Source organism: Lonchura striata, chromosome 7, assembly GCF_046129695.1.
Source record: "Lonchura striata isolate bLonStr1 chromosome 7, bLonStr1.mat, whole genome shotgun sequence".
NCBI lineage: Eukaryota > Metazoa > Chordata > Aves > Passeriformes > Estrildidae > Lonchura > Lonchura striata.
Window position 1 is genome coordinate 6,142,941 of NC_134609.1, and position 25,637 is coordinate 6,168,577.

Genomic DNA, 25,637 nt, shown 5'->3' on the forward strand with positions numbered 1-25,637 from the left:
GATCTATTGCTAAGGAGAGTGAAATCATACAGGATATATAGTGAGCTGGAACAATTACACTGGGAAAAGATATAGACCAAAATAGAACAAATCTGTAGAAAACCAGGCTTTCCTATGTCTGTTGCTCATAATGCATTTTTTTTTGATGTGTGATTACTTGGTTTTTTCCCCTGAATGAAGAGAAAAATTTGAGATGAAAGAATCACCTGAGTTTAAGAACTAGAAATACCACAAATGTGTGTTTGGCATCACTGCCAGGGCAGAGTAGATCAATTCAGCCAAGATTTTTCTTCTGTTCTCATTAATCCAGGCTTTATTAGAACAGAGAGAAAGCACAATAAAATCTTTGTATAGCAGGCTCAGATATAAAAACAGGTGTGCTATTCCCAAATCCAAGGATTTTTACAGAGTTGGTCAAAAGGAGCATGAGGTGACATAGCATCTAGAAAGTGAAATATGGGTGCTCTTTTCTGTATTACACTAAGCTGGCTCATGACTATGACTGGGAAAATATATTTGAGAATTAACTACAGTCTCTAAAAATGTATTTTTTCAAAGAAATGCTGTAGTTGAAGCAGAAGATTTAACTTTTTGACAATGAACACAATGGAATTAAATGCCACTCTAACAGTGCAGTTGGTATGAGAGAATAATCTAAAAATACAGTGGTGAAATGCCTGACAGGCTCATAGGAGTGCTGATGCAGCCACACATTTATATATTAGTATGTCTGCAGTGCACGCTTCTCCACCTGCAGAACCCATTACACTGTAATAAAAACCAGATTCTGCTTAAACTGCTTGTTGCAAATTCACTTGTTTTTTGAAAATGCTGGATTTGACAAATGCTATTCTTCTGCACTGAGTTTTCTCTTCAGCAGGAAGTAGTATCATCCAAATTTGTGCTTTTGGAAGGTATACTAGAAATGTATACTAGGAAATATTTAAGTCTCATGCAAAGAAATTTTCCAATACTGTTTTTAATTTTAATTTAGAATGCAAGTTTATAAATGTATACTTTAAAGTTCCTTTTTTTAAACCATTAATTTGGATACGTCTTTCAGAAGATTCTCTTCTCCTGGAAGCAGTGACTGGCACAGCTTCCTTTGGTCAGGCACACAGTTACAGCTCAGTGCTTATCCATGGTATGTTAGAGAGATCAGTGAATACAGTGGCACTTGCTAGAGCAGCTAGTAATGTTCACAGTCATGTTTCTCAAAGGAAGGCGAGTGTGTTCAAAAGGACATTTTGTTTAGAATGGCATCTCTCAGGTTCTGTGTTACTCATGCATCCAAGAGAAGTACAAAAAGAAGTTAAAGGACATTTTCCACTTCCAAAGCGCTTTGTAACAGTGCTTTCTGTTATCTTTGTGTCTCTTCTTCACTACCATTTCAACATGTCTGTATGTTTCTGTGATATGTGGTCTGTAGCTTTCAAAGATTGTGACTGGGGAAATACTAAAACTGTTATAAGCAGTCTATTTCCTGATGCTATTTTTCATTTGTTAAAATTAATTTGCAATGGCAGCATGAGTTTGGATTTTTGGTTGGTTTTGTTTTTTGTTTTTCTCCTTGGTTCCCTCTCCCTCCCACAGTGACTGCTTGCAGTCTTTGCTGGCATGAAACCTGTACTGAAGTACTTGAAGGTATTTGTGAATGTCCTTGTAAAACATCACCGTGGTGTTTTCTGTCTTCTCTTTTGGAAAACAGAATCCTTGGTAAAATATGCATGCATCTTGTTATTTTTAGCACAGTAGCTTTAACCCCTGTTGAAACCTTTAGGATTACTTTGTAGTTTTAGCACTGGCTTAATTTTCTTTTTACGTAGTTGTGTGAAATATCCCAATAATAGGTCTTGAGACCAAAACACGACCTGTGGGAGTGACGGGAAAGTTTATGTTAAAAAAGACACAACAAAGTAAAACTACAGGGAGGATGCTAAGGGTGGAACTGTTATATTGGCCTTCTGAAAGAGAATCAACACTAATAACTTCTTGCAGGGCATTTAATAGCTGTCAAGTAATCATGTTATGGTGTTTTGAGCTGCAATTCTAATATGTAAACATACTTGCTCTTCCACTGCTAACCAACAATTTGAATAAATTTTATTCCAATGAGTAAGCTTTATTAAATATATTTTAAAAGAAAAATAGCTGTTTATTTGTTATATGTATGACATTTTCTGTTACCTTAGGTTAATAGAGAAATTCTGGTTAAAATAGAAAATAGTTCTAATTTTGATTATCTGATAGAAATTACAAATTGGAAATAAAATTTTGTAGAATGCTAGCAGAAAGGAGATGTTCCTTTGGGGAAAAATTTAAAAGTCCAAGTTTTACATTATCTAAGATACAAAATGCTATCATGTATGATACACAGAACCAAAATTTACTGTCTTTTCCATTCTGTAAAAAGCAGTCCTGCAAATAGAAGTCTGTTTGCAGTAAACAAAGAAATTCTTTAAAGTGCTCATACTCTGTAACAAGGGCACCTGAGTAGGGTTTTTGTTCTCTTACATTACAATAAATAATCAATTCTGTGCTTACTTTGCCTAGAATTATAGAGGTATCCAGTTGTTAGTGCTTCTGATCCTTGACCTGCAATAACATTTATTGATAGTGGGGATTTTTAATAGGTGTATTAGTATATCAATAAGAGTGATTATTTTCATCATCCTGCCTACTCTATTTTCTTCTTTTTGGATTTAAAGTCTTTTGGAAGCTCTCATCGTAGTGGTATTTGGCATTCCTCATTAGATTCTAGGGTTTTACCATGAAGGCAGTGCTTTAAGTCAATGTCTCTTAGCATTTTGAATTCTTCCTGTTTTGTAGCCGTGAACCAATACAGGGGAAACCATGTGAGTAAAGGAATCCTGTGTAAAAATAATTGAGCTCTGAATTTCTGGTTTTGACTTAAGATCCAGGCCTAAAACATTGTAACAGCAGAGTTTCTGGCAGCCTGTTGCTGGTGAGATATTTTTTTTTACATGAACAGAGGGACTCTACCTATCAAGTGTACAGCGACCAAAGGTCTCTTCTTGGTAGAGCTGCAGAATTACCATCCTTAGCTGTGCTCTGCAGTGTCGGATTTAGTTCAGCCAACGAAAATGCAAAGCACCTCCTATGGGAGTCATACCAGAGACTCAGTGTGAGCCCCTGGTTCCACTGATGCCTGAAAGACTTGCACCCTCCTGAGATACATGGAGGGCTTTTTCCTCAGTTCCTGATAGAACATTTGGTAGTGTGCTTAATGAGTAAAATTACTATTACTAGGAAAATGTTTCTCTTTCTCTCCTTACATGTGCTGTCACTGAAATGATTATTTTTTCCAAGTGTCTGCTATCTGGTAGCATAATGTCATCTTAGTAATTTCAGTGTGTTCAAAGTGGTAAAATTCTTGTCCATTTTGTTTACAGCAAAATACTTATCCAAATTGCAACAGCCTTTTTTCATGGTACAAAACTACTCACTTCTAGAGAAAATAGATGGAGCCAATTAATCTGTAAGATCATCTCACACTTCTTTTGAGGCATAATTTAGTAATTTCTGTGCTTGTATGTAATTGACCTGAAACTTAAAACATTGTAGTGTTGTAGAATCCTAAATAAACTATGTGCCTATAGTTTGGAAAGTTAAGTGAATTCACAACAAAATTGTCCCTTTGGCTTGAGGAAAGGACAACTGACATCATTCCAGAAATCTGCCTCGCTGGATCTACATGAATGCGTTGCCTTTGAGGCGCGAGGCCTTTGCAGTGGACGAGCTGTCCGCGCCAGCTCCTTGTTCCCGAGCGAGGCGGGCTCGTGCCTAAGGCGGCGCAGTTCGGGTGAGCTGCGGGCGATGGCAGCGGCGGCCCGCGGGAGGCCGGAGCGCGGGGAGCCCGCCGGACCCCGCGGAAAGGCTTTTCCGTGTGCTGCCCGCTGCAGGAGGGGCCGGCGGGGCGGGATGCCATTTGGAGGCCAGGGGCGGGCGGCTCGGGTTACGGCTCCGCATTCCGGCGCCGGGAGGGGCCCCGCGCCCGCCGCCCCTCGCGGCAGCGCTCCGGGCTCGGCCCTGCCTCCCGCTACGCGCGACTGCTTGTGGCAAAGAGCTGCCTTTGCAGCTATTTTTAGAGATCTTCGTGCCGCTCTTTAATTTTGCTTAGCTCTAACGGTGGTTATGAGGACTTCAGACTATTGTGCTTCAGATGGTTCCTTGAGAGCTAGAAGGTTAATTATCTGATGCGCTTATTGCCTTCTCAGTTTTTAAGTTGTTGCCTGTATTTACAGTATTATGTAAATTCTAGGTAAATATTTGCTTTTTTTCCGTGGAGGTGCTGATTTTTGTGTTTTGCTTATTTTCCTTTCTCTTTATTTTCCGATACAAAATAGCGATTTGAAGTAACCTATTTTATAGATCATGTAATTTCCATTTCACGTTTACATTGCAGCACTACTCAGTTGTTCCTTGGCAGAACAATGGTTGGGTACTTAGTGCACACTTCTTAAAGCTTTCACCATTAAAAAAAAACAACAACAACAACAACAACAAAAAAAACAATCTGCAGGAGAATATCATTAAGGCTTTTTATAATAGAGCTGTATTTAAAGTTTCAAGTTGACTTCGGAACAGAATGTTTCGTGGAATATTTATTGTAGTTGTTACAGCAACGTCAGCTGGTACCTACTGTTCCTGCAGGGTCATTAGCATGTTTTGTGTACTTCTTTGGGGCTGCATAAATCTTTTCAGGTAAAAGAAACTAAGCAGGACATCTCAATTTGAAACTCTGAGCATGTTGTGTTGTGCTGTTTGGGATGTTGTGTTCTTCCCTCTGCTTTTAATTCAGGTTGTAAATCATTCTGCCAACCAGGAATCCATAACTGGTGAATTTTTTTTTCTGTTACTTTCAGTATATTATCACAAACATGAGATAAATAACAACTTTAGATTTAGTTCAAGAGCTAAGTAAAGCTTTGACCGTGGGAAGACCAAGCAAGGGCATGAGATACCGCATTCATCAGAGCTTAAATGATGAATACTGTGTATCAAATGCTGTGAAAGGTACAAAGCAAATCAGCTGCAAAAATATCTTCTCTGGCAACTGGCTAGAGTGGTATTATTTGTAAAAGCTGTTAGATCATGGGATTTTTCTTCGTGGCATATAATCTCTTTGTAGCTAAAGAAGTAAAATGATCCTGGTTGTGGTTTGCAGTGCAGCTCTCTTGTCAAAGGAATTCCTTTTATTCCCCTCCCTCCTCCCACAAATAAAAGCCATCACACGCTGAATTGAAGAGTCCTCTGCAGTTGTTTTAGTTAAAATGAAACACTCGAGGAGAGTATCTTGCTGTTGAAAATTCTTTTTGAGAATTGCTGCTGCTGCATCCCTGAGCTCCCCAAAACTGAAGGGATCTTCCAACTGATTCGTTCTGTTTCAGTGCAGGGAGTCTTTTGTTTCTCTGTCAGCAGAAGTGTCTCTGGTACAGGTTGGAGAACTTTCCTTCACTTCAGCCTGAACATGTGGAATCTAGTCCTGTCTGGTTAAAATCTGTACATAAACTTATTGCTAAGATTGAGTTTACCCTAAGATCAATAAAATCTGATGATAATAGCAAAAATGAAACATTGACATTGAATCTCATTTTCTTATTAAGACCATATAGAGTAAAAATAAATTACTTAATTGCCTCAGGTACTCTTTTGCTGAATTATTCTCAGTGTTTTCTAAATTTACTGCTCCTCATTCTGTAATTTAAAATGTGTGTGTTGTTGGTTTAAAAAAAAAAGTTGATTCACACAAAGCAGTACGCAGTGGATGCAGCTGCTGTTGTGAATATATAAAGGTAATTGATGTGAAAAAACACCACACATTTTTGTTTCTGTTCCAGTCTGTACTTCTGTAATGGGTTTGTGTGCAGTTCAAATAGTTTCATCATTTTCCTACTTAGATCAGTGTGGATATTGACTAGAAATGAGAAAAGAACTATAAATGCACATATAATGCATTTTACTTAGGTATTTCTGCCAATTTGGGAACTGCCAGTAGTCTGTGATGGTAAAGGCCCTGTGTTGAGATTCAGGGCAAATTAATAAATGCACAGCTCTGGGTAAAAGTTTATCACCAACACCCAATTTCTTGCCTTAGCTGAAAAAGAGCACAGCTGCTGGAGTCACTGTAAGTTAACTCACATATCTGAGTTAATACTGCTTCCGCCCACACATGCTTACCTTGCAGAATGTTTGCATAGATCTTCATAAAAACACTTCCCTTAATCTGCCGTGGCAAGCAACAAAATTATTTTGGCACTAAATTAACATGGTGTTGGAGCTGAGGGCCTGGGGAATGGAGGATATGCTCTGTGTCTGCTGTTGGTTTTGCTGTGAAGCTGTTATTTGTTCACCTGTCTGAAAGGGCAGTGAGATAAAGGGTGGGTCTGTGCCTTTCATTTTTATGATATTCCATGTAGCAGGTTATGTTAGTGTCCTGATCTCAGAAACCTAACCTAACAAAACTCCAAACAAACAAAAAAACACCAATCAACAACATGAAACCCATCATACCAGGTATTTGAAGACTTTCATGCTTAGGTTACACGGTTGCTCTGGTCTGCAACTGATGGGACACCAGTGGGATCAAGCTGAAAGCCCTTTGGTTTTGGCTCAGTGTCTGCTGGATTGGAAGAGAAATCACAGGCAGCAGCTGCAGGCTTGGTCTTCCAGGTCTGGGTTCCCCAGTGCAAGAGGGAGACATGCCATGGTGTGGCCTGCAGGAGAGGGGCTGCCACGCACCAGGTGTGTTTGCTCAGCCTGCAGAAGGAATGATGTTTGTTATCTTCAGAGAAGGTGGAGCTACAGTCTTCCCAGGAGTGTATGTTGAAAGGGTGGTAAATTAGTAGTTGCAAGTTACAGCAAGGTAATTTCTTACTGGATTAAAAAAAAAAAAATTAGAATGGTGAGGTACTTGTGACACATTGCTGTGAGAGGCTGCAGAACTGCCTTTCTTGGACATGTGCAGGATATTCCTTGTCAAAGTTCTGAGCAGCTTAACCGAATGTGGAATTTGGCTTTTTATTGGACATGGGGCTGGACTGAGCAACTTCTGGTGCTCTCTTCCAACCTGTGAGAGTTGATGGTTCTGTCTGACTGCAGCCTGGGTCTGTGGGGCTGACAGTTCATACGGAGAGGTCACTCTTGTAGATTGTAATACACCTGATTTCTAACCCAGCTTAATAGGGTCAAAGTTAGTGAATGGAGGATTGGGGTGAAAATTGCCTGACCTTGTGTAACATCAACCATGTTGGTTTATCTGGATTCAGTGGTTAAAATTTCAATTGTATTGTGGATTGGGACAAAAATGAAAACTGGAATTTCAGTGTGCATTCATCCTTCTGTGTCACAGAAGGGAAGAACTCTGCTAACAGATGTGCTACTGAGTGCTGGCCCTTTTTTTAGGATCAGATTTGTGGGCTTTTTCTAGTAGAGCTTTCTTTAGAAGGGAGACTTAACAATTTTCTTTTAATTCACTTCTAAAATTAGTTACTTGTAACTAAGGTTTGTTTATTTCAGATGGCCTCTATTCTAGCTTTCTGAAGATCTAGGTTGGGGAATGAAAAAATGTGTAGACTGTTCTTTCTGTTTATCCCTCATTGGTGGTAGTCTTCTATTCCCTGATTTAAATCTGACTTTATACAGAGAGCTGAGCCAATAGAGCTGCCAAATAGTTTGGTGCTACAGGCTATCTGAAAATCTCAATCTGAATATTTTGTCAGTGGGAGCTATTGGGTGGATGCCTAGCATTTTACTTTTTAATTTTTTTTTTTTTTTTAGTCTGACATCTTGATTGTCCAAACAGATTTGGGCTGCCATTTTATTTTAAATCTTATCATTTGTATTAGCAGAAATAACTGTACATAGTCTTGTGCTACAGCAGTTACTATCTATTTTTTTTTTGTAATTATGGGTGTTTGTAACCTGTGAAAGATAACACAATGCAAAGGATATTAAATGCTATTTGTTTTGAAGAGCATATTTGAAACAATGGAAAGACTTTAAAAAATGTTGTAGCTCTGAAGTGTTTTTTCTGTCAGTGTTAGATTTGGCAGTGGTTTGTACAAATAATTTACCAGAAAAGGAGTAATTCCTAATGTACTTCTCATGAGTCCCCTGATTTTCTACAAGTGTTAAAATCCTATTGTTGGGCTTAGAATGAGGGAGGTTATTTCAAAGTGAACTGTGTAGTTTTCTTCCTTATTTTTGTGATGCAGGGTAGGAAATGGCTCTAGGTAGAACTGTTGCCTACTCCCTATTGCCTGTTGTACCCTGGTAGGGGAACTGTTTCTATATAGATATGATTGAATATTAACAGTAATGTTTTTCAGCATAAATTTATACATCTCACATTTTCAAACTCAAGAGAGGACAGTGGTGTCATTTCTGTTACAATATGTAATAAAAAACTGTGACAGGTTTTGTACTGGTGTTCTGACCTTCTGCAAGTCTTGTACAAGCAAATAATTGTTATTTTTCCAACTGGATTTTTCTTGGCAATGTTATCAAATGTGAATGTTACCACTCCTCAGAATCCTTTTTGTGTTAATTTTTTTTCAAACAAACAGTTAAATAAACCATGCTGGAACTTGGTAGAGGATGAGAAACCTTAAGGTAAATTACTAAACTAGAGAAAATTCCCCAAATACCAAAGGCAAGAATCTTTTCCCCTGGTTCTTTGCAATTTTTTTATTTTCAGGTATTAACTGTGTACTGGCATTAAGATCTCTTGGCCTTCTTTTTGCTACTTCCTTCAATTTTGATTGCTTGAAAATGCCAGTTTCTGTACTGTGTGTACATAAATGTATGGAGATAGCTCCAAAGGTCTAGGGGCAACTTTAAAATGGTGTTTACTTTTAAGATGGTGACTGTAAATTAAGCCCAAATTCAGAACATTCATGGAACCACAGAATGGTTTGTGTTGGAAGGGATTTCCAAAGCATCTTGTCCAAATCCCTGCAGTGAACAGGGCCATCCTCCAAGCCGATGAGGCTGCTCAGAGCTCTGTCCATCCAGACCTGAATGTTTCTGGGAATGAGGCATCCACCACCTCTCCAGGCCACCTGTGCTTCACAAATCCTCTTCCTATCTACTGTGAACCTACCACACAGTGTAAAGCCATTACCCCTTGCCCAGTCACAGAGGCCCTGCTGAAACATTTGTCCCTACATTCCTTTGTTTGTTTACCTTGTGTATTGGCAGCACTTCTGCAACTGTTACTTCCCTTCTCAGGCTATTTTTCCCCTTCCAAACATCATTAGAAGGTGGGAATACAAGCACTTAGTGTCTTTCTTGGCTATTATTTAAAACTGCACATTTCATGTTTTTCTTTTTGTTACTGTTTTTAATTAGGATTTATTGCAACATCAATGAGAAATAGAACATATCTGTGAACTGGAAAGTATTCTCAAATAGGGCTGTAGTTTCATCAAATACTCAAACTATCAGGAATACAGCTGTGGTATTTTCACTAGGTATTTTGTTGTTGTGTGATCTCTCACATTAACTCAGTCTTTTAAGAAGTGGTCAATTTTCTTGTAATTTTGGGCTTTCTTCCATGTCTTTTTCTTTGATTTTTGCATATGTCAATAGGTTTGATCAATTTAAATATCAGTATTGTCTGAAAACACTAGTGATCTTGCAGAGAGTCAGCTAAAGAAAAAAGTGAAAATTGTTCCTTCACTGATATCTTCTTTGTAACAGCTGTATGGGAAAAATCTCTCATGTTAAAAGTACCTTTTTTGATAAGTAACTTGATTATAGTAGCATCTGAGGAAGCCTTTTTAAGTAGGATAAAATAAAATAAGATAAATGTAAGAAAGATAAGACTAGATTATAAGGAACTCCCCGTTATAAGTGTGCACTGTTTTGCTGTACTGCAGTAGCAGAAATCTAGCACTTCCTAGGTTCTCCATAAACTATTTTAGTTTTACTTGGTGACAGTGGCTTGGAAAGCTTTTTATGTGTTTTTCAGTGGTAGCTGTATGATTGGTGTTTGAAACAATTTTTTCTCATAAAAACATAATATGAGAACAGTCTGAACTTGCAGCTCATCAAAATACCCTGAACTTTAGATACACAATTATAGCCTATGCTGTGAAAACTTCTAATATTTACGGTTGAGAGTTGAATTGAAAGAGTTTAAAAATTGTAAAATCTAAAGGGTTTTTTTTTAATGTGGAAAATATTTTTTAAATAATCCAGGTGCTGGAAAACCTGTAAAAAATGTACTCTCACTGTGCAGTAATGGAGAAGTTGTTTGTCATCACCTCACATGCAGTAGACACTTTGTTTTCTCGTGTGGAGTCTGTGTGCCTGAAGCAGCACAGTGAGGCTGAGGAGCTCTGGAGTGAGTTCTTCCCTTGCACTTTGGGTAGGCTGTGTTCTGGGGGGTTTGAACTCTGTCTGGAAATGAGCAGTAGCTAAAAAAAAAACAACTGTTCTCTTTACACATCTTTTCCTTACCTGTTTTATCCTAAACAATCTCCCTCCTCTTCATCCCAGTCAGAGTATAGAAAGTATAAATATTGGTAGCTAATTTTTGCAAGACACCTTCCTATATGCATTTCTGATAAACGGTTCTTTGTCATGACCTTTGAAGCTGATAGAGGGTGAATTCTTGTTCTTCCTGCTCTACTTGATACACCTTTGAAAGTCTCATCTGTCAACTCATCTGTCAACAGAAGGGTATTGCTTCATCCTGCTCATGTTCTCACTGGATTTGGTGCAACAGATTCTGGATCTTTGAAAGCATCTTGATCATGCAGTTTTCAAATTATCAGATGCCTTTATTATTTTTTTTTCCATGACCTCTCCCTCCCGGAGGCAGATACAGGATTCTGAGACTGCTTTTCAGTTTGTCAGTTCTGGGCTCGGGTTACAAGTAGTGTGATAAGAATTGCATATCCAAACTGCTGCTATTTTACAGTATCTAAGAATGTTCCTCTTAAGATAGCTTATAAATGTTTCACATCTTTTAACAAAGAGGAACTGTGCTTTCAGCTTATTTAACAGAAGAAAACACCCCCTTATGGCCAGCCAAGAAGCCCTCCACCTCTGCCAAACCTGTTTGCTGGACTCTGTGCATAGAACTGATACTGTCATTGTACAAATTGCAAAGCATTAGGGTCTGTTGACAGAAAGATAAACCTTCCCCCTGAGGGAGCATGTAGACAAGGAAAGCCTGCAAGCTCTTAATTCATCAGGAGAATTTTTGAACACTTGAATTGTGAAGCTTTTTGAGCAGTATTTTGAAGAATGTGTGTTGTGTAGTTACCTCTTCTCCCTCCTTAGTTATCTCAGGAAACACAAAATATCCCAAGGCCATTGGATGCCTTTGCAAGCCTTGGCAGGAGTTAGCATTGTCCCAAGGACACTATTAGGAATTTGTGTTGGTTCATACATATCTCTGTCCCCTGACATCATTGTTTCCTCCCTATTTTCCCACTCCCTTTTCTGGTTTTAGGAAAGGCCAAGACCCATATAGTCTGATCTACACAAGGTTTTGGCAGTCTGACAGTCAAAACTGGTTAATCAGGTCACTGAATTATCATACAATATTCTAGTTTATTAGAGACACACATCCTGTATTTTAAAGAACTTCAGAATTTCTGGGTCTTGCCTGATTTCCAGACATACATGCTCAAGCAAAATACATTACAGCATCTTAAACCCGCCCTTTCTTGTGTTTCCTGCAACTCCAAACTTTTCTTTTTGTCCTTACCCCAGATATTCTTCCTTCTAAATAAGGAGGAGTTAGGTTATGGAGATGCTTACATTACACTTGGTGGCAAGCATCTGCTCTAGTCACTGCCAGAATATGATTGCATGCTGCTCTGATTAAGATTTAGTTACACTGCTTAGATCTTTCAAGTTCTGTTTTTGAGCTGTAAGCTTGTTATTGAGTTGTTGTATGGTTCTGTTTAAATATACTTAAATATTTGTTCTATTTTAGTTCTGAGAATATACTAATGGTAGAAGGAATGTGCAAAAGTACTGCTTCTATTCAGCAGGGCTTCTTTTTAAACATACTCATTTCTTTCTGCTTACTTAAGTAACTTTTATTGTTTTAACTTGTAACTCTTTTAGAGACACCAGAACCAAGTCAGACTTTCCAGACTTCCTTGTGTGCTCTGGAAAGTGTTTCCTGACTTGCACTCATATATACTTGAATAAATCACCTGAAGTAAATGCAGGGATGTACCTGGGGTACATACTTTATTTTATAGGATCTTCACTGTTAAAGCAATTCCAAGAAAGTAACCCATAATTGGCTCTGAGCTGAGTTGGTAGGGATTATAGTAAGAAAACCTGTGTGTTTCTGTGAAAGATACTCCTATCAATAGAGCCTGCTTCTGCAGACTGTAATTCTGTCTCAATTTTAGTAATTTTCAACACTGCTTATAAAAAGATAGAAGGTCATTTCATCATTCCAAAGGCTGTGGTTTATAAAAAAGGGACTACATAAATAAGTTTTTTAATGTTCTTTTGCATTTAAAAAAAAAATAGGAATACAGAATTTGTTCACCCTTGGCTTTGTAAGGCATGTAATCTCACCCAATTTGAATCTTTGAATCTCCAGTCTGTACATTTTTCCTGCAATTGTTTGTTCCAACAAGTGCATTTCAGCTTTGAACAGGCAAAAGTTGTCATGATAGTGTGTGTGTATATGTGTGTGTGTATATATATATATATATATATATATATATATATATATGTCTTCTTTTTGCAGTCTTGTTTAATTATATGTTATCTATATATAGTAGTTTTAATTTGTGCATCTTGCTATAAAGAAAAAACAGAGGCAAAATGTAAATAACCAATCCATCCTTTATAAAACCCTTCAGGAAAAACTGACTTTTTTGTTATTTACTTTCAGTTTGCTCTTGGACAGCTTTTCACCTTTCTTTACCTGAATAAGGAAGCTGCTGCCCTGAACTGGGATTCTTTTCTATTTCCAGTAAATACTTTTGGAAAGTATCTAGTGTTGAAATCTATCATCACTTCCAAGTGTCCTGCATTCTTGTCAGAGAATGCTGAAGTTCCACGTTATTAGTGGTCTGAAATTTCTTTGTTCAAGGAGTAAGGAAGCTCAGTAGCTTTGTGGTTCAGTGGAAATTATGTTATGCTGAAAGGACCTACCTGAAGAGTGACACTTCAGTTGCATTGTTGTTACCTGTTTAAAGGATGATAATATGCAAGGAGGGCTTCTGTTAGTGAAGTCTGTAAGTCATATACAAAAGTTTCTTTTTTCAAAAAACCCTTTTTTCAAAAATTTCTTTTGAGCATATACCCAGCTGTGACTGAATTCCTTTTGAGCCCAAAAGATGTTTGTCTGCCGATGGGCACTTGTCTTGCAGAGTCTTTAAGCAGAGATGTGTATAGTTTGTAGTCTGTGTTACAGAAGGTGAAAACAAAGAAACCTCTAAGAAAAGATAACTCAGCAATCTTATTTGGAAATCTTTGCTGCCTTTCCCTAAAATTCACAGTATTGATTGCTCTTTTATAAATAGTTCTCCACATTGTTTAGGAGGAAGAGGCAGCTGCTCTGCCTGTATAATTTTGTAAAATACATGTCCTGCATGTGAAGGGTTAAATCAGCTGACATTCATGTAGAGCTGTAGCATAGCCAGTAAAGAAGCTTCCAATGTTAAACATTTTGGTGATTCTTTTATATTTATATGTTAACCCTGGTTAACATATAAGTGGCTTGATGGTTTAATAGAATGCAGATGATTCTCAGTGTAGAGAGGGACAGAGGTTAGCTCTCTATTCAAACTCCTTATTTTTCCTTGATTAAAACAATAATTTTATTCATTTATTTGAGTAGGAAATTAAATAGCTAAGTTAAGGGAACATAAAAAGATGCTCTGTTTTCCTTTTTCCCCAAAAGAAAAATGGAGAAAGAAAAACTACTTAGAGTAATTAATAATTTGAAATGTATCTGTTAAACTTGTTTTAGCTTTCTATTGAAACATACATCACATGGTGTACTAATTTATACATCTGAAATATCTGAAATACCTCTGCTTTAATCTTTTTTCAAAGTTTTTTTTTCTTAAAAGTTTTAATATTATTAATTAGCCACAAATGGAACAAAGATGGAAAGATAAAAAAATCCTTCTTGTGCTGGTCCATGCTCTGTGCAGTGGAACTTTGTCTCCACTGTTTTCAAACTGGTCCTGTAGATGGGGACCTCTGCTTAGTTGGGCTGAGCAGTGTGGATGTTGAATTCAGCTCTGAGTAATTCTGTTTGGGATTGTTGTCTGTTCGTGGGCAAAAGGAAACAACATAAATTCCTGGCCAGTATGCCATAAATGCTCTTACCTGTGCATCAAGAAGTCTTCTCAGAATGGAGAATCCACTGCATCAAGGGTGAATCAGTCTGCAATTGATAACTCCTAAAAGTGTATTTCCTGTTTGAATTTAGATGAGATTCAAATGTCAGCTGTTGGCGCTTGTGTCTTCAGTAAATAAAAAAAGCTGCTAGAGTCAGAGGGTTTTGTTTTTTGTGGGTTTGGGGTTTTTTTGGTTGGTTGGAGTTTTTTTGTTAGAAGTCATATTAAAGCAACGATGCCAAGTATCTCAAGTTTCTTGCAGCAGGACAAGCTTTCCAGAACTAAAATAAGCATGAATTTTTCAAAATTATGATTGAACAATAACTACCACAAATGTTTGCTCATATTTTTCTGATGCTGTCTCTCAATGTTGATGGAAAAGCTTTCATATTATTTTTCAAGCCACTCTGGAACACAGTGAAGTCTAAGTTACTTTCTCTACATACCAAGAATAAAATAACTTCTCATTTGGTGTGTATTTTGCTATAAAGCATGTATTAAATCTGTGGTTGTATCTCAGAGGTCTTTTCCAACCCCAAAAGTGCTTAATTGGCTAAAAATCAAATTATGCCTCTTTTCTCCTTTTCCCTTTTCTTCCACAGGCTTTATAAAAAGTGATGTCTTTAACAGGCACAGCAGTGAAGGAAGGATCACTTGTGCTCATCAGGTCCTTCTTGGGATCACCCTCTCCATCCACAGTTTGTGGGATGATGCTGGATGATGGTTTGTTAGCTCACATCAGCAGTGTCAGAGCAGTTGGAGTGTGCAGAGTACCAGGTGTGTCGCAGTTTTCAGAAGGCACACCTCTGGTGCCTTTAGAGCTTTGTTGACAAAAATCTCTCCCACACTGAAGAAGCTGTGGATTTAATTTAGCCATTCTTTTTCAAGTCTTTTTTTTTTTTTTTCAGGATAGAGCCCGTCTCTTAGTGTTTGTTCATGGAAGGTGGTGTTGCTGTACAAAATGAACCTGTTCCCAGGCAGTTAACCAGAAGAGATCTGTATTGTTCTCTGCAAGTGGCCTCTCGCCACCTTTTACCACAATGAGTTTTTTATTATGGCTTTGCTAAGGGGGAAAAAAGAGGCAGCTTAGTTTTCTTTCAAATACTTGATGAGGGCACCAGGACTCCTGTGCATTTGAAGAAGAGAATTTGAGATGGGATGAATTCTTCACTATTGCTTCTAAATATATAAATCAATAGGAAATGCAAAAGGCCAGATTAGATATTAGATAACTGTACAGCATGTCCAGGAACTTGGTGATGGGTTTTCCTGCTCTGTGTTTGTTTGTGCCCTTCAGGTCTATTCTGGATGTAGTATTTCAGAAATCTGTCATTAGAAATCTTAGGTCAAGTTGAAAGCATTCATAATATAGTGACCAAAGAACTAGAGGCAGTATAACATTCTAGTATTCAAAATGAATAATTGTTAGACTTAAAAGCTGAAATGGCTAAGGATTTTTGAGCACCTTAGTGTCTGCACTGAATTACTCTTGTGTATTATGTGCTGTGTGAGGCAGCATTGCCTTACTCCAACCTGTTCACCTCGTCTGGGGCAGATGTTGAGGCCAGGGTAGCCTAAGTTTAGACTTGCAAATCAAGTGCTGTATCATCATGCAAATGGTAAGGATGGAAATTATTTTATGTTCATGTCTTGTAAAATTCTGATGAGTAAAGAATACTTTAGCAAATATCCAGCTTGTTTTATTACTAGAGAAATTTCTTCTAATTGTGCATCAGGCACACCATCACTGACTGGTTGAGGGATGGGATTGTCCCTTTCTGCTCTGCCCTGCTGCAGCCTTGTCTCAATTCCTGTGTGCAGTTCTAGGACCACAGTACAAGAAAGATAGAAAGCTATTGGAAAGTATCCAAAGGAGGCCACGAGGATGGGGAAGGGCCTTGAGAGGAAAAAAAGCTGTGTGAGGAGAGGCTGAGGTGCCTTGGTCAGTTCAGCTGGAGAGGAGGAACTGAGGGGAGACCTCACTGCAGTCACAGCTTCCTCCTGAGGGAAGAGGAGGGGCAGGCACCGATCTCTGCTCTGTGCTGGCACTGACAGGAGCCAAGGGAATGGCCTGAAGTTGTGTTCAGGGCAGGTTGAGGTTGCATATTAGAAAAAAGTTCTTAATCCAGAGGGTGGTTGAGCAGTGGAACAGCTCCCCAGGGCAGTGGTCAGAGCTCCAAGGCTGGCTGAGTTCAAGAAGCATTTGGACAATGCCCTTGGGCACATGGTGTGACTCTTGGGATGGTCTTGTACAGAAATTGAACTTAGAGGATTTCTTGTGGGTCTCTTCTAACTCAGGACATTCCATTATTCTAATTTCCATTTGGCTTTTTTTTTTTAATAGCAATGTTTAAAGAAATTTCTGAGACCAAGTATGCTCCAACAAGTCACTAGTACAAACATCTTACTAAAAGTGTTGTTTCCATAATTATAGCTTTCTTGTGTGTAACCACTTTTGCAAAAAAAGATTACTTGTGTTTTCTGGGGATAATATTCAGTTGTCTGAATAATGGATTGGTCTCATTGTATCAGGAAAAGTTTACAGTATCTGGAAACAGATGAAGGAAAATTCAATCTGTTTGAGATGAGATACAGTCAAAGCCTACCAAGGTAATTTCCACATGATCATCTGGATTACAAAGCATTCTTTCACTTTATGTACAGAAAGGTGGAGATTTTTTTACCACTGAATTACAAAAACGGGTGAAACATTTAGTTATGTATCTTCTCTGCCGAATACTTAGTTGTTTCAGAAGTTTCAGTTAATTGTGGAAAGCCAAACATTCCTGTAGACAACCATGTGTAACATTGTGTATTAGAAGACTATGGGGCTATGACTTTCTGAAATTTTGTCCAAAGGAATCTATGAAAATACCCAAATATCTAAGTTTTAGATACTACATGTGGTCCAAATGAATTCTGAAGTTGTCTAGAATAATTTGAAATATTTTTACATGTTTTTCTTTTTATTTTGCTATGTGGTGTTATATTGTCAGTGATTTAAAGAAAGCAGGAGACTGGATGTAATGAAACTGTTTCCTGGGGGAGGAAGCCCATGCTGGAGCAGTGGAAGAGTGTGAGGAGTCCTTCCCCTGAGGAGGAAGGATCAGTTGAGACAATGGGTCTGATGAGCTATCACTATCCCCATTCCCTGTCCCACATGCAAGGAGGCGGTAACGATTTGGGAGTAGAGTCCAAACAGAGGGGAAGGATGTAGGGAATGTGTTTTTAAGGTTTGACTTTATTTCTCATTATCCTATTTTAATTTGATTGGTAATATAGTAAACTAATTTACCAAGTTGAGTCTGTTTTGCTTGTGACAATCAGTGATTGATTTTCCCTGTCCTTATCTCAACCCACAAGCTTTTTGTTATATTTCTTCTCCCTGTTTAGTTGAGGAGGGCAGTGACAATTTAGTTGAGGAGGGCAGTGACAGTGCCTTTGGGCACCTGGCATCCAGTCTGAGTCAACCCACCACACTACTTAAAAATTTGTAATGTAAAATTTAAATTTAAGAAAGAAAATATTAATCCTACACACACAGAGGTATAAGGCAGTGTGGTAGAACAGTAGTGTAGTTTTCAGGTGGTTTACTCTATAGTATTTTTATAGTGCACAAAACCATGGAATTTGAAGTTGTAATAGAATTTATTTATCTTTTTAAATTGAAGGGTTCCTGAAAATGTTTCTCTCTGTAATATAGACAGATAGAAGAAATACTTAACCTTTTGCAGGAATCTTAGGGAGAAGAAGATCACCTACCAGAATGTGGTCTAATATGTCCTGCGGGACAGGCAGAAGCTAAATTTCATTGGCTCTTTTATCAGAGAGAAATTGCGCTCTGGGCAACATTCCCAGGATCAGTATTAGGATAAGAATGCGCCTCGGAGTCTGCGTGCCAAGTGATCGAGCTGGATTGTTGCTTCCATCCATACGTGGCAACCTATTAGCCAGGTGGCAAGTGTGGCCCAGTGACCATCTGCAGCTTGCTGGGAAGGCTCACTGGGAAATGTGCCTGATGGCTTAACGCAGCATGGAGCCTGCGTTAGGGTTTTTTTTTGATTGATTTTTTTGCAGCTTGGGAAGACTTGTGAAGTGAGTGGAGTCACAAGCAGCCTTACGTTTTCAGGGATGTCAGGCACAGCAGAAGATTGTTAATTGTGGGGCCACCCTGTCATCGGTATCCCAAGAGGAAGCTGAGATTGCGGGTGGGGGAGCTTTGGGCCAGGTACCTCCAGAGTTGTGTTAAAGCAGTTTAGTTTTACATCCCTCTTGAAAACCAAGCATATTTGTTAGAGAAATTGTTTTGGATACTTGGAGAGTTGTGAGATGTTATGAAAGGAGGAGTTGCTCAGCAAAGGCTTTTGCCCAGTTGTTACTTGACAAAGCTTGACAAGTCAAATTCTTACTTCACCTCTCAGCTCAGAATGAACTGGTGGCTTTGATTTGTCACCACTGCTGCAGGCTGGTGGGTTTCCTTTTGAGGGTAACTGCTTTTCTTCTAATAGCAAGCTGTTGTCAGATTCCTTTTACCTCTGAAGTTTGGAGTGTGAGCTGATTTTTCAGCTTCTACTGGCTCACTGGTGAATAATATTTAAGAAGACAGAGGAATTCTGCAGCATCTCTGGGAGCACAGAGCCAGCTCTCACAGCATAGCAACCTGTGAAGTCCTTCACATGACTGCAGATGATGTAGCTAGGCATGCCAAAATAAAACACTGAAGATATCCTCTAAGAAATAAGAAGGCTTAGACTCACTCTGGTATGGAATACCACATCTGCCAGGGCAAAGTAAAAACCTGGTGGCATTATCTGGCCCTACTGATGAGGCAGAATGAGCTTTGTGCCTGGATTCTCATGACCCCTATAATTAATTATTTGTGCCACTAGATGCTGTGGAGAGTATGGTGTATTGTAATTTATGCAGATTTGTGTTATTCTGGAAAATGCTTTTTTTACTGTCACAGTCCCACCTCTACTCAGGAATTTATTTGTGCTCTCATACTTCTAGTTATGCCCAAGGGCAATGATGTTTCAGGAGCTTCATCATGTAGACCATTTTGTCTTCTATCACAGCAGGCATTGAAGATGATGAAAACAAAAATGTGTAACAAGAGCAGGGAGAGTGCTTCCTTAGCTGCTACACTGTGTTGTTCTTTCAGATGCTGCCTGTTCAGGGTGTCTTGTGTCTGTGTGTGCTTGCATGGCTGTAAGGCCTCAGAAGGAAAAGCTCAGGTTGTTCTATGGCACAGATTCTACCCATCTATGAGAAATGGACAAATGATGTGAGGAGTCTTCTGATACCTCTTGAGTAGACAAGAGGAGCTGTCTGTTGTGCAAAAAAAATTTTTGCTGTGCTAGTCTTGGTCCATTGATTTAACTTCTACTTTTTTTTTCATGTTCATGAAATAAAAAACAGAGTCAGGAAGAAAAAAGTTGTATGCCCCTGATGGAGAACTTCTTCTCCCTCTAAAAAGAGGATGACCTGAGTTAAGAAAAATGTTTTAGGTTTTTAGGGTTTTTTGAATTCTACAGATTTGTCTTATATTTTCTGTTAGACTGGAAGGTCAATCAAAAGTTGATTCCATTAGTAGCAGCAGCACCACTCATTCATTACTCCATCTGCCTACACAACCAACCAGCCAGGTAAGATTAGTACTGAATGGCCCAGTTATTTTTCAATCTGTATTATTTCTGTCCTGTGTGATATGTTGTTTCCTCCAAATTGCTTCACAGTAGTGTTTCTAAAGTTCTCACAAATTATTAAGAATGCTTTTTGCCATCAAGGATCCATGCAGTAATCAATAAGAACAACAAGAGCTAGGCTTTCCAAGAACAACCTGGAAGTGCTGGAAAGATCAGTGCTATTCTGAACTAATTTGAGTGTTTTGACCAGATATATAGGAAGGCCAAACCAGTATAATACAGATGTGAAGAACTGTAAGACATGAAGTATTGAATGTGTTATGATTCCTTGCATTTTTAATACCTTGCAAGAATAACTTAATGATTGTTAATTAAAACTCAGAAGGTAGGTATAAAATTAATTTTAAAAATTAGCTTTCACAGAGGTATGTTTTTACTAACATGAGTCTGAATAATTTTGAACTACCTTGCCTCAATAATCAAATAAATGTGCTTGAACCATGTCTCAGGCTCTTACTTTCCCTCTTGCTACCTGGAAGACATGGTGTCCAGGGACTGGAAAGTGTTTGTTCAGCCAGTTTATTTTATTTGAGGAATTGTTCTCATTGTATTTGGAAGGGCTGTTTATTCAATGGGATTTTCTTGTTCATATACCTTCACTGTTTGACAGACAAAACCAGCAAGCCCCAGATTTGTCATACAGTATGATGTTTGCTTTTCCTAGCATGCTGTGGGGGTTTAGCTCACATGTAAACTTGTTGAAAAAGGCTTCCTTAATAAATTTTTATCTTTGGACATGATCTATGGAGTAAAATTTGGAAATTTGATGTGGCTTCTTTCCCTTTGCAATTCAACTCCTATTTCAGAGCAGTAGTAGTCCTGCAAAAGCAATAGATTACAAGAATTTTGGCTGTATTTTCTAATGGCAGTCATGAGATTGTTAACTGAAGCATCTTCCAAGCTGCCACATGGATCTGCAGCGTATTTTCATTGTGCACAGATTTCTAACAAAAAGCCTATTGTCTAGGACTATAGTTTACCTGAAGAGGAATAATTCTGCTTTTGAAACTTCTCCCATCTCTGGTTACAAGAGCTGTCAGCTGGCCATGAACTCTGACACTGCACACAGAGACATGTTGCGGGCACCACACACTTTTCTCCTTTTCCCCTTTGCTCCCACCCCCAGTCTCAGATGCTGAATGGTTTTGACCTTTTTTTTCCCCTGATCTCTGCGAGTTTGATATCACCCAAGCCTGTGTCCTTTTTCTGATATCTATGAGTCTGATATCACCCAAGCCTATGTTTATGCCATGATTTGAATTTACAGAAATTCCAAAACAAGTTCTGTTTCATAAATTGAAATAAAGGTATGCTTACCTGAATGGCCACCCTGCAGAAGTGCTGTATGGATGGCTGGAGGAGGTGAAAGAACAGGGAAGCAGTAACTGAAAGCTGGAGGGAATGGTCAAGTATTCAACCCCGTCTGTACCAATGAGTCCTTGTATGATCATGTACTTAATTGCACTTGAATTAGTTCAACTCTTATGTTACTTTAAGTTACTTTACAAACTTCTGTTCCTTAAGTACACACTGTATTTAACAAGTTGCAGGCTCCTTCAGGAAGAAAGATAATTTAAGACGAATAAAGTAACCCACCTGGAAACTGGTGAGGCAGTTGGAGCAGTGGGAATGAACAGAGCGCAGGAGAAGTCAAGTGCCAGGAAAGTTTTTGGCATCAAGAGACAGGTGAGGGAATGAGTTGCATGTGGCCCTGGAACTGAAGAAACTGGAACTACTGAGAAGGGAAGCAGTAACTGGAGATATGTGGTAAGACAAGAAAAAAGGAATCCACAGGCTGAGTAAGTTTGCTCCTCAAGGCAAGTTAGACTGACTTGAGCTTTGCCGCTGCGAGTCCCTGCGGTCTGTCTGTCCTGCCCATAGCTGCTGCTTCCTGCACTCTGCTAGCAGGGGAACAGTCCCCACTCCTGAATGAGGCTTAAATCAACTCACTTGAGATATTCTGACTGTTTCCTGGGGCCCGCCAGTGGCAGAAAATCTACAGTTTTATGGGTTGTCTGGGTAGCTACTGTGTTCATGTAATTATGATTTTTCTTTTCTCCAATCGAGTGCTGATATTTTTCAGATGATAGTATATGAAGATTTTTCATTTAATCTTGATATTAAGAACAATTTGCAGGTAAATCTGGATGTAATATGTAACTAGTGACAAGCACTGTGAGGCTCTGTACTTTATAAGTTGTGCCTCTTATAGCTGTTGTAGGTTAGCAAATTCTAATAAAGTGAAGGTATAGTTGTGCAAATAAGTCATTCACTTATTTCATTTTCTACTTGATAGCACCTTTCTGGAAGAAGCCATCAAGAATGGCACTAAACATTTTCAAAAACTTATATGAATAATTAAGCAGTTTGGATAAGTGTATAAAAATAAATATTTAAGTAAATTGATTTTTATAAAACTGGATGTTCTCAAGTAGCATTTCATGCTGATGAACAAGTGGAAAAAATAGTAACACTGTGAGGTCACTCCCATAATTTAATAATTATCATTAACTTCTGTCCCATATCTGACAGAGGTTTTGTAGTTTTCCTTTTAAAAAGGGGAGAAATGAATCTGGAACTGGCACAAAAATTCAGTAAGTCATAAAAGAGTCTGTGTCCACATTACCAAGCAGTGTGGTGTAATAAGATCAGATCTGTCAGGTGCTGAGAACCTGGCGTCTGTGCTATACAGGTGGTGAGAGTTTTATTTCAAGCTGGTCCTGGTCTGATTCTGTGGCTGAATTCCTCTTGGTGGTTGGAGCGTGTACAATGTACACCTGAAGCTCATTCTGTGATCTGATTTTATTCAAAAGAAACCTGGTTCGTGTACCTGATGACTGCTTTGCAATGTAAAGCAAAGCAAGGAAAATAGGTTTGTTTGGGAGATGGACTTCAAAAGTGCAGTCCTGATTTGAATTAAATGCTAATATAGACATACTTAGCGTCATGCAGATGAGGAAGTTCACCAAAATAACGTTGCTCGGTAAGAGAGCTTAGATATCTGATCCATGGGGTTGGAATTAGGAAAGGCAATGAATATTTAGAGAATTGAACAGCTACTTCATCAGTTTGGGAGTTTGGAAAAATATAAGGACATGGTTTTAAAAATAAAAACAAAAAAAAAAACCCAAGCTGTATTGTTCAGAAATGTATTTACTCTTGTAAAGCAAACTCTTTAAATAATACAAAGTGAACTTTATATCAATCAGGGAGAAAGCACACCACCTTTTTTGTTTTGTTGTTGTTCTTTTGGAGTCCACCAGAACTTGGTGGACGTTGGTTAGAGAGAGGGAAAGAGATAGGTATATTTTACAGATTCTTTACTTTAAAAAGCAAAAACAATCTCTACAAAGACAATTGCATGGCTAGAATGTTTTTGCAATTTTACCATGGAAGAAATAAGTCAAGTGTCAGCTTGTCTGCTCAGAGGAGACAGTTGTCTTTAAGAATTGGTGCTATCTGATATTCTGAATGGTTTTGGGTTACCATTTAGCACAAATTTATTATTTATTACCAAGACTATTAAACCTCACTGTGTGAGGAGCGGTGCTTATAAATGGATGTAGAGACAGAAGTATTCTGACCTTCTGGTAATGGAAAGGTCTTTATGGTTCTTAGGAAGGAAAAGAGAAGGAAACTGGATGCTGAAACTCTCTCTGCTGGAAATCATACACATGGTTTCTCTGCACCTTGGCCTTGGTATTCAAAAGTCATTCCATCTCTACACTGTACAAGTGGTTGTATGTTATTTAACAGTACAGCTGGAATGGTGGTGTTCAAGCCTCTGTGTGATTTTCAAGGTTATGATTGCAGTCATAAGACTGGCACTTCTAAATGGTGAAATTCTTGTAGGATCTTCTTAAAAGCTTCAGCTGATGGAAACATTCAGAAATTATGACACTGATAAAATGGGAAAAGTTGGCAATAGGTGGCATCTGCTCACTGTGGAATCAAACTAACAAAGCTGGTAAGCCCATCTTACCTATCAGCAATGCATTGGAAAATGCTGGGACTTGACACAAGTCAGGCTTGTTCACAATCCTTAACTGAACTGGGTAAGAGCCTGTGCCAGGCCTTCCTCTGATGCTGGGATGTACAGCAGTTTAAAAACACAAACCAAAAATCAAACTCACCTGACTGCCAGTACCTTTGTCTAAATTCTTGGCTTGCTTTTCAGGAGTAATCATGCCTGTGCACAGCTACAAAAAAAACCTATCAATTATTTCTCTGTGTATTGTAGTTTCTGGTGTACTGGAAATAATGATGTGACACCAGTGGATATTTGGTCTTACAGATTCCCTGGTGTTTATAATAAAGATTGAATTGTGCATGGCTTGTTTTTTCCATTAGTGTCACCAACAATGTGTCCTTTCTTTGAACATTATGAAGAAGTTATTCACAGAAAAGATAATTAGGCATTGGAATGCACTGCCCATGGAGGTGGTGGAGTCGCCATGCTTGGAGGTGTTTTAAGAAGAGACTCAAGCGGCACTCAGTGCCATGATCTAGTGGACAAGGTGGTGTTAGGTTGGACTCAATGATCTCAAAGGTATTTTCCAGCTAAAGGATTGGAGTGGTTTTTTGTTGGTTAATTTTTAATATGATCAATTACTGATAACAGTAAAATGATTTTTAAGTTATTTTTTGTGTCAGTGTTTTACAATATGCTGCATCTGTGCAGCTGTTGGATATGCATGACTCTTAGGAAGTTTCTGGCTGGGAGTAGCTCATCACAGGAGTTGGTTTCTGTAATTCCAGATACAGGTATATGGAATGTGCAATTCACGTTCTAGACCATAAACAGTCAACACAGTTTCTTCAGCTATCTCTTTAATCATATCCTTTTTGTATTTTGCAGATCAGTAGAAATATGCATTTCCATAACACCACCTTTGAACTAATGAAGTGGAAGTACAGATGAAAACAGTTTGGAGGAAGCTTGAAGTGCAATACAGTTTCATTCAGTTTCCTAATTCGGAGGTAAGGTTAATGCATGCAAAATTTTATTTTGAGTATTTCAGGGATAAAAAGCATATGCTAGATACCATATCTTGTAAAAAATTTCAGAACCACCTTTTTAATACCATTTTAAAACAGCTGTTTGATCTAGTCTCTGTCTGTATCTTGGTTATAAAAAAAGACAACTACGGAGTCATCTGTTGTACAGAGGTACATTGGAAAAGAGTTATAATATCAGGCAAATTTTGTTTGGTAGAATCTGTTTAGTCATGAATAGTACTAATGCTTTAGTTGATTGTTAGTTTAGTCTGTTATTTTGCTGATATGACTGGGCAAAAGCTTTAAACAGTGTGAAGTGGCAGGACATGAGCATAAGTAGTTGGGTTGAAAACTTTGGACATGATACTGTTTTAAAAAGGGAAACATAAAACACACATCCCCAGCCATCTTCACAAGTTACCTTTTCTACCTTCTAGCCCACTGTCTTTTTAAAAAATACGAGTAGTATTAGAAGCAGTTGAGGGAGGGAAGTTGTTTTTTGCTTTCCTTGTATGTAAATAGCTGATCTGACAAAAAAATTAAATGGTAACACCTCTCCACCACAAAATTTCTCTAT

At 38.4% G+C, this 25,637-nt stretch overlaps 1 protein-coding gene across 1 annotated transcript in view; it reads left to right on the forward strand.

Moving 5' to 3' along the window:
* The window catches only part of BMPR1A (bone morphogenetic protein receptor type 1A), a 72,412-nt gene that overhangs the window by 11,019 nt on the left and 35,756 nt on the right, over window positions 1-25,637 (forward strand). Inside the window, exon 2 of the mRNA XM_021536184.3 lies at window positions 24,921-25,042. The gene's annotated coding sequence lies outside the window, so the exon portion shown is untranslated. The remainder of the gene's footprint in view (window positions 1-24,920; window positions 25,043-25,637) is intronic.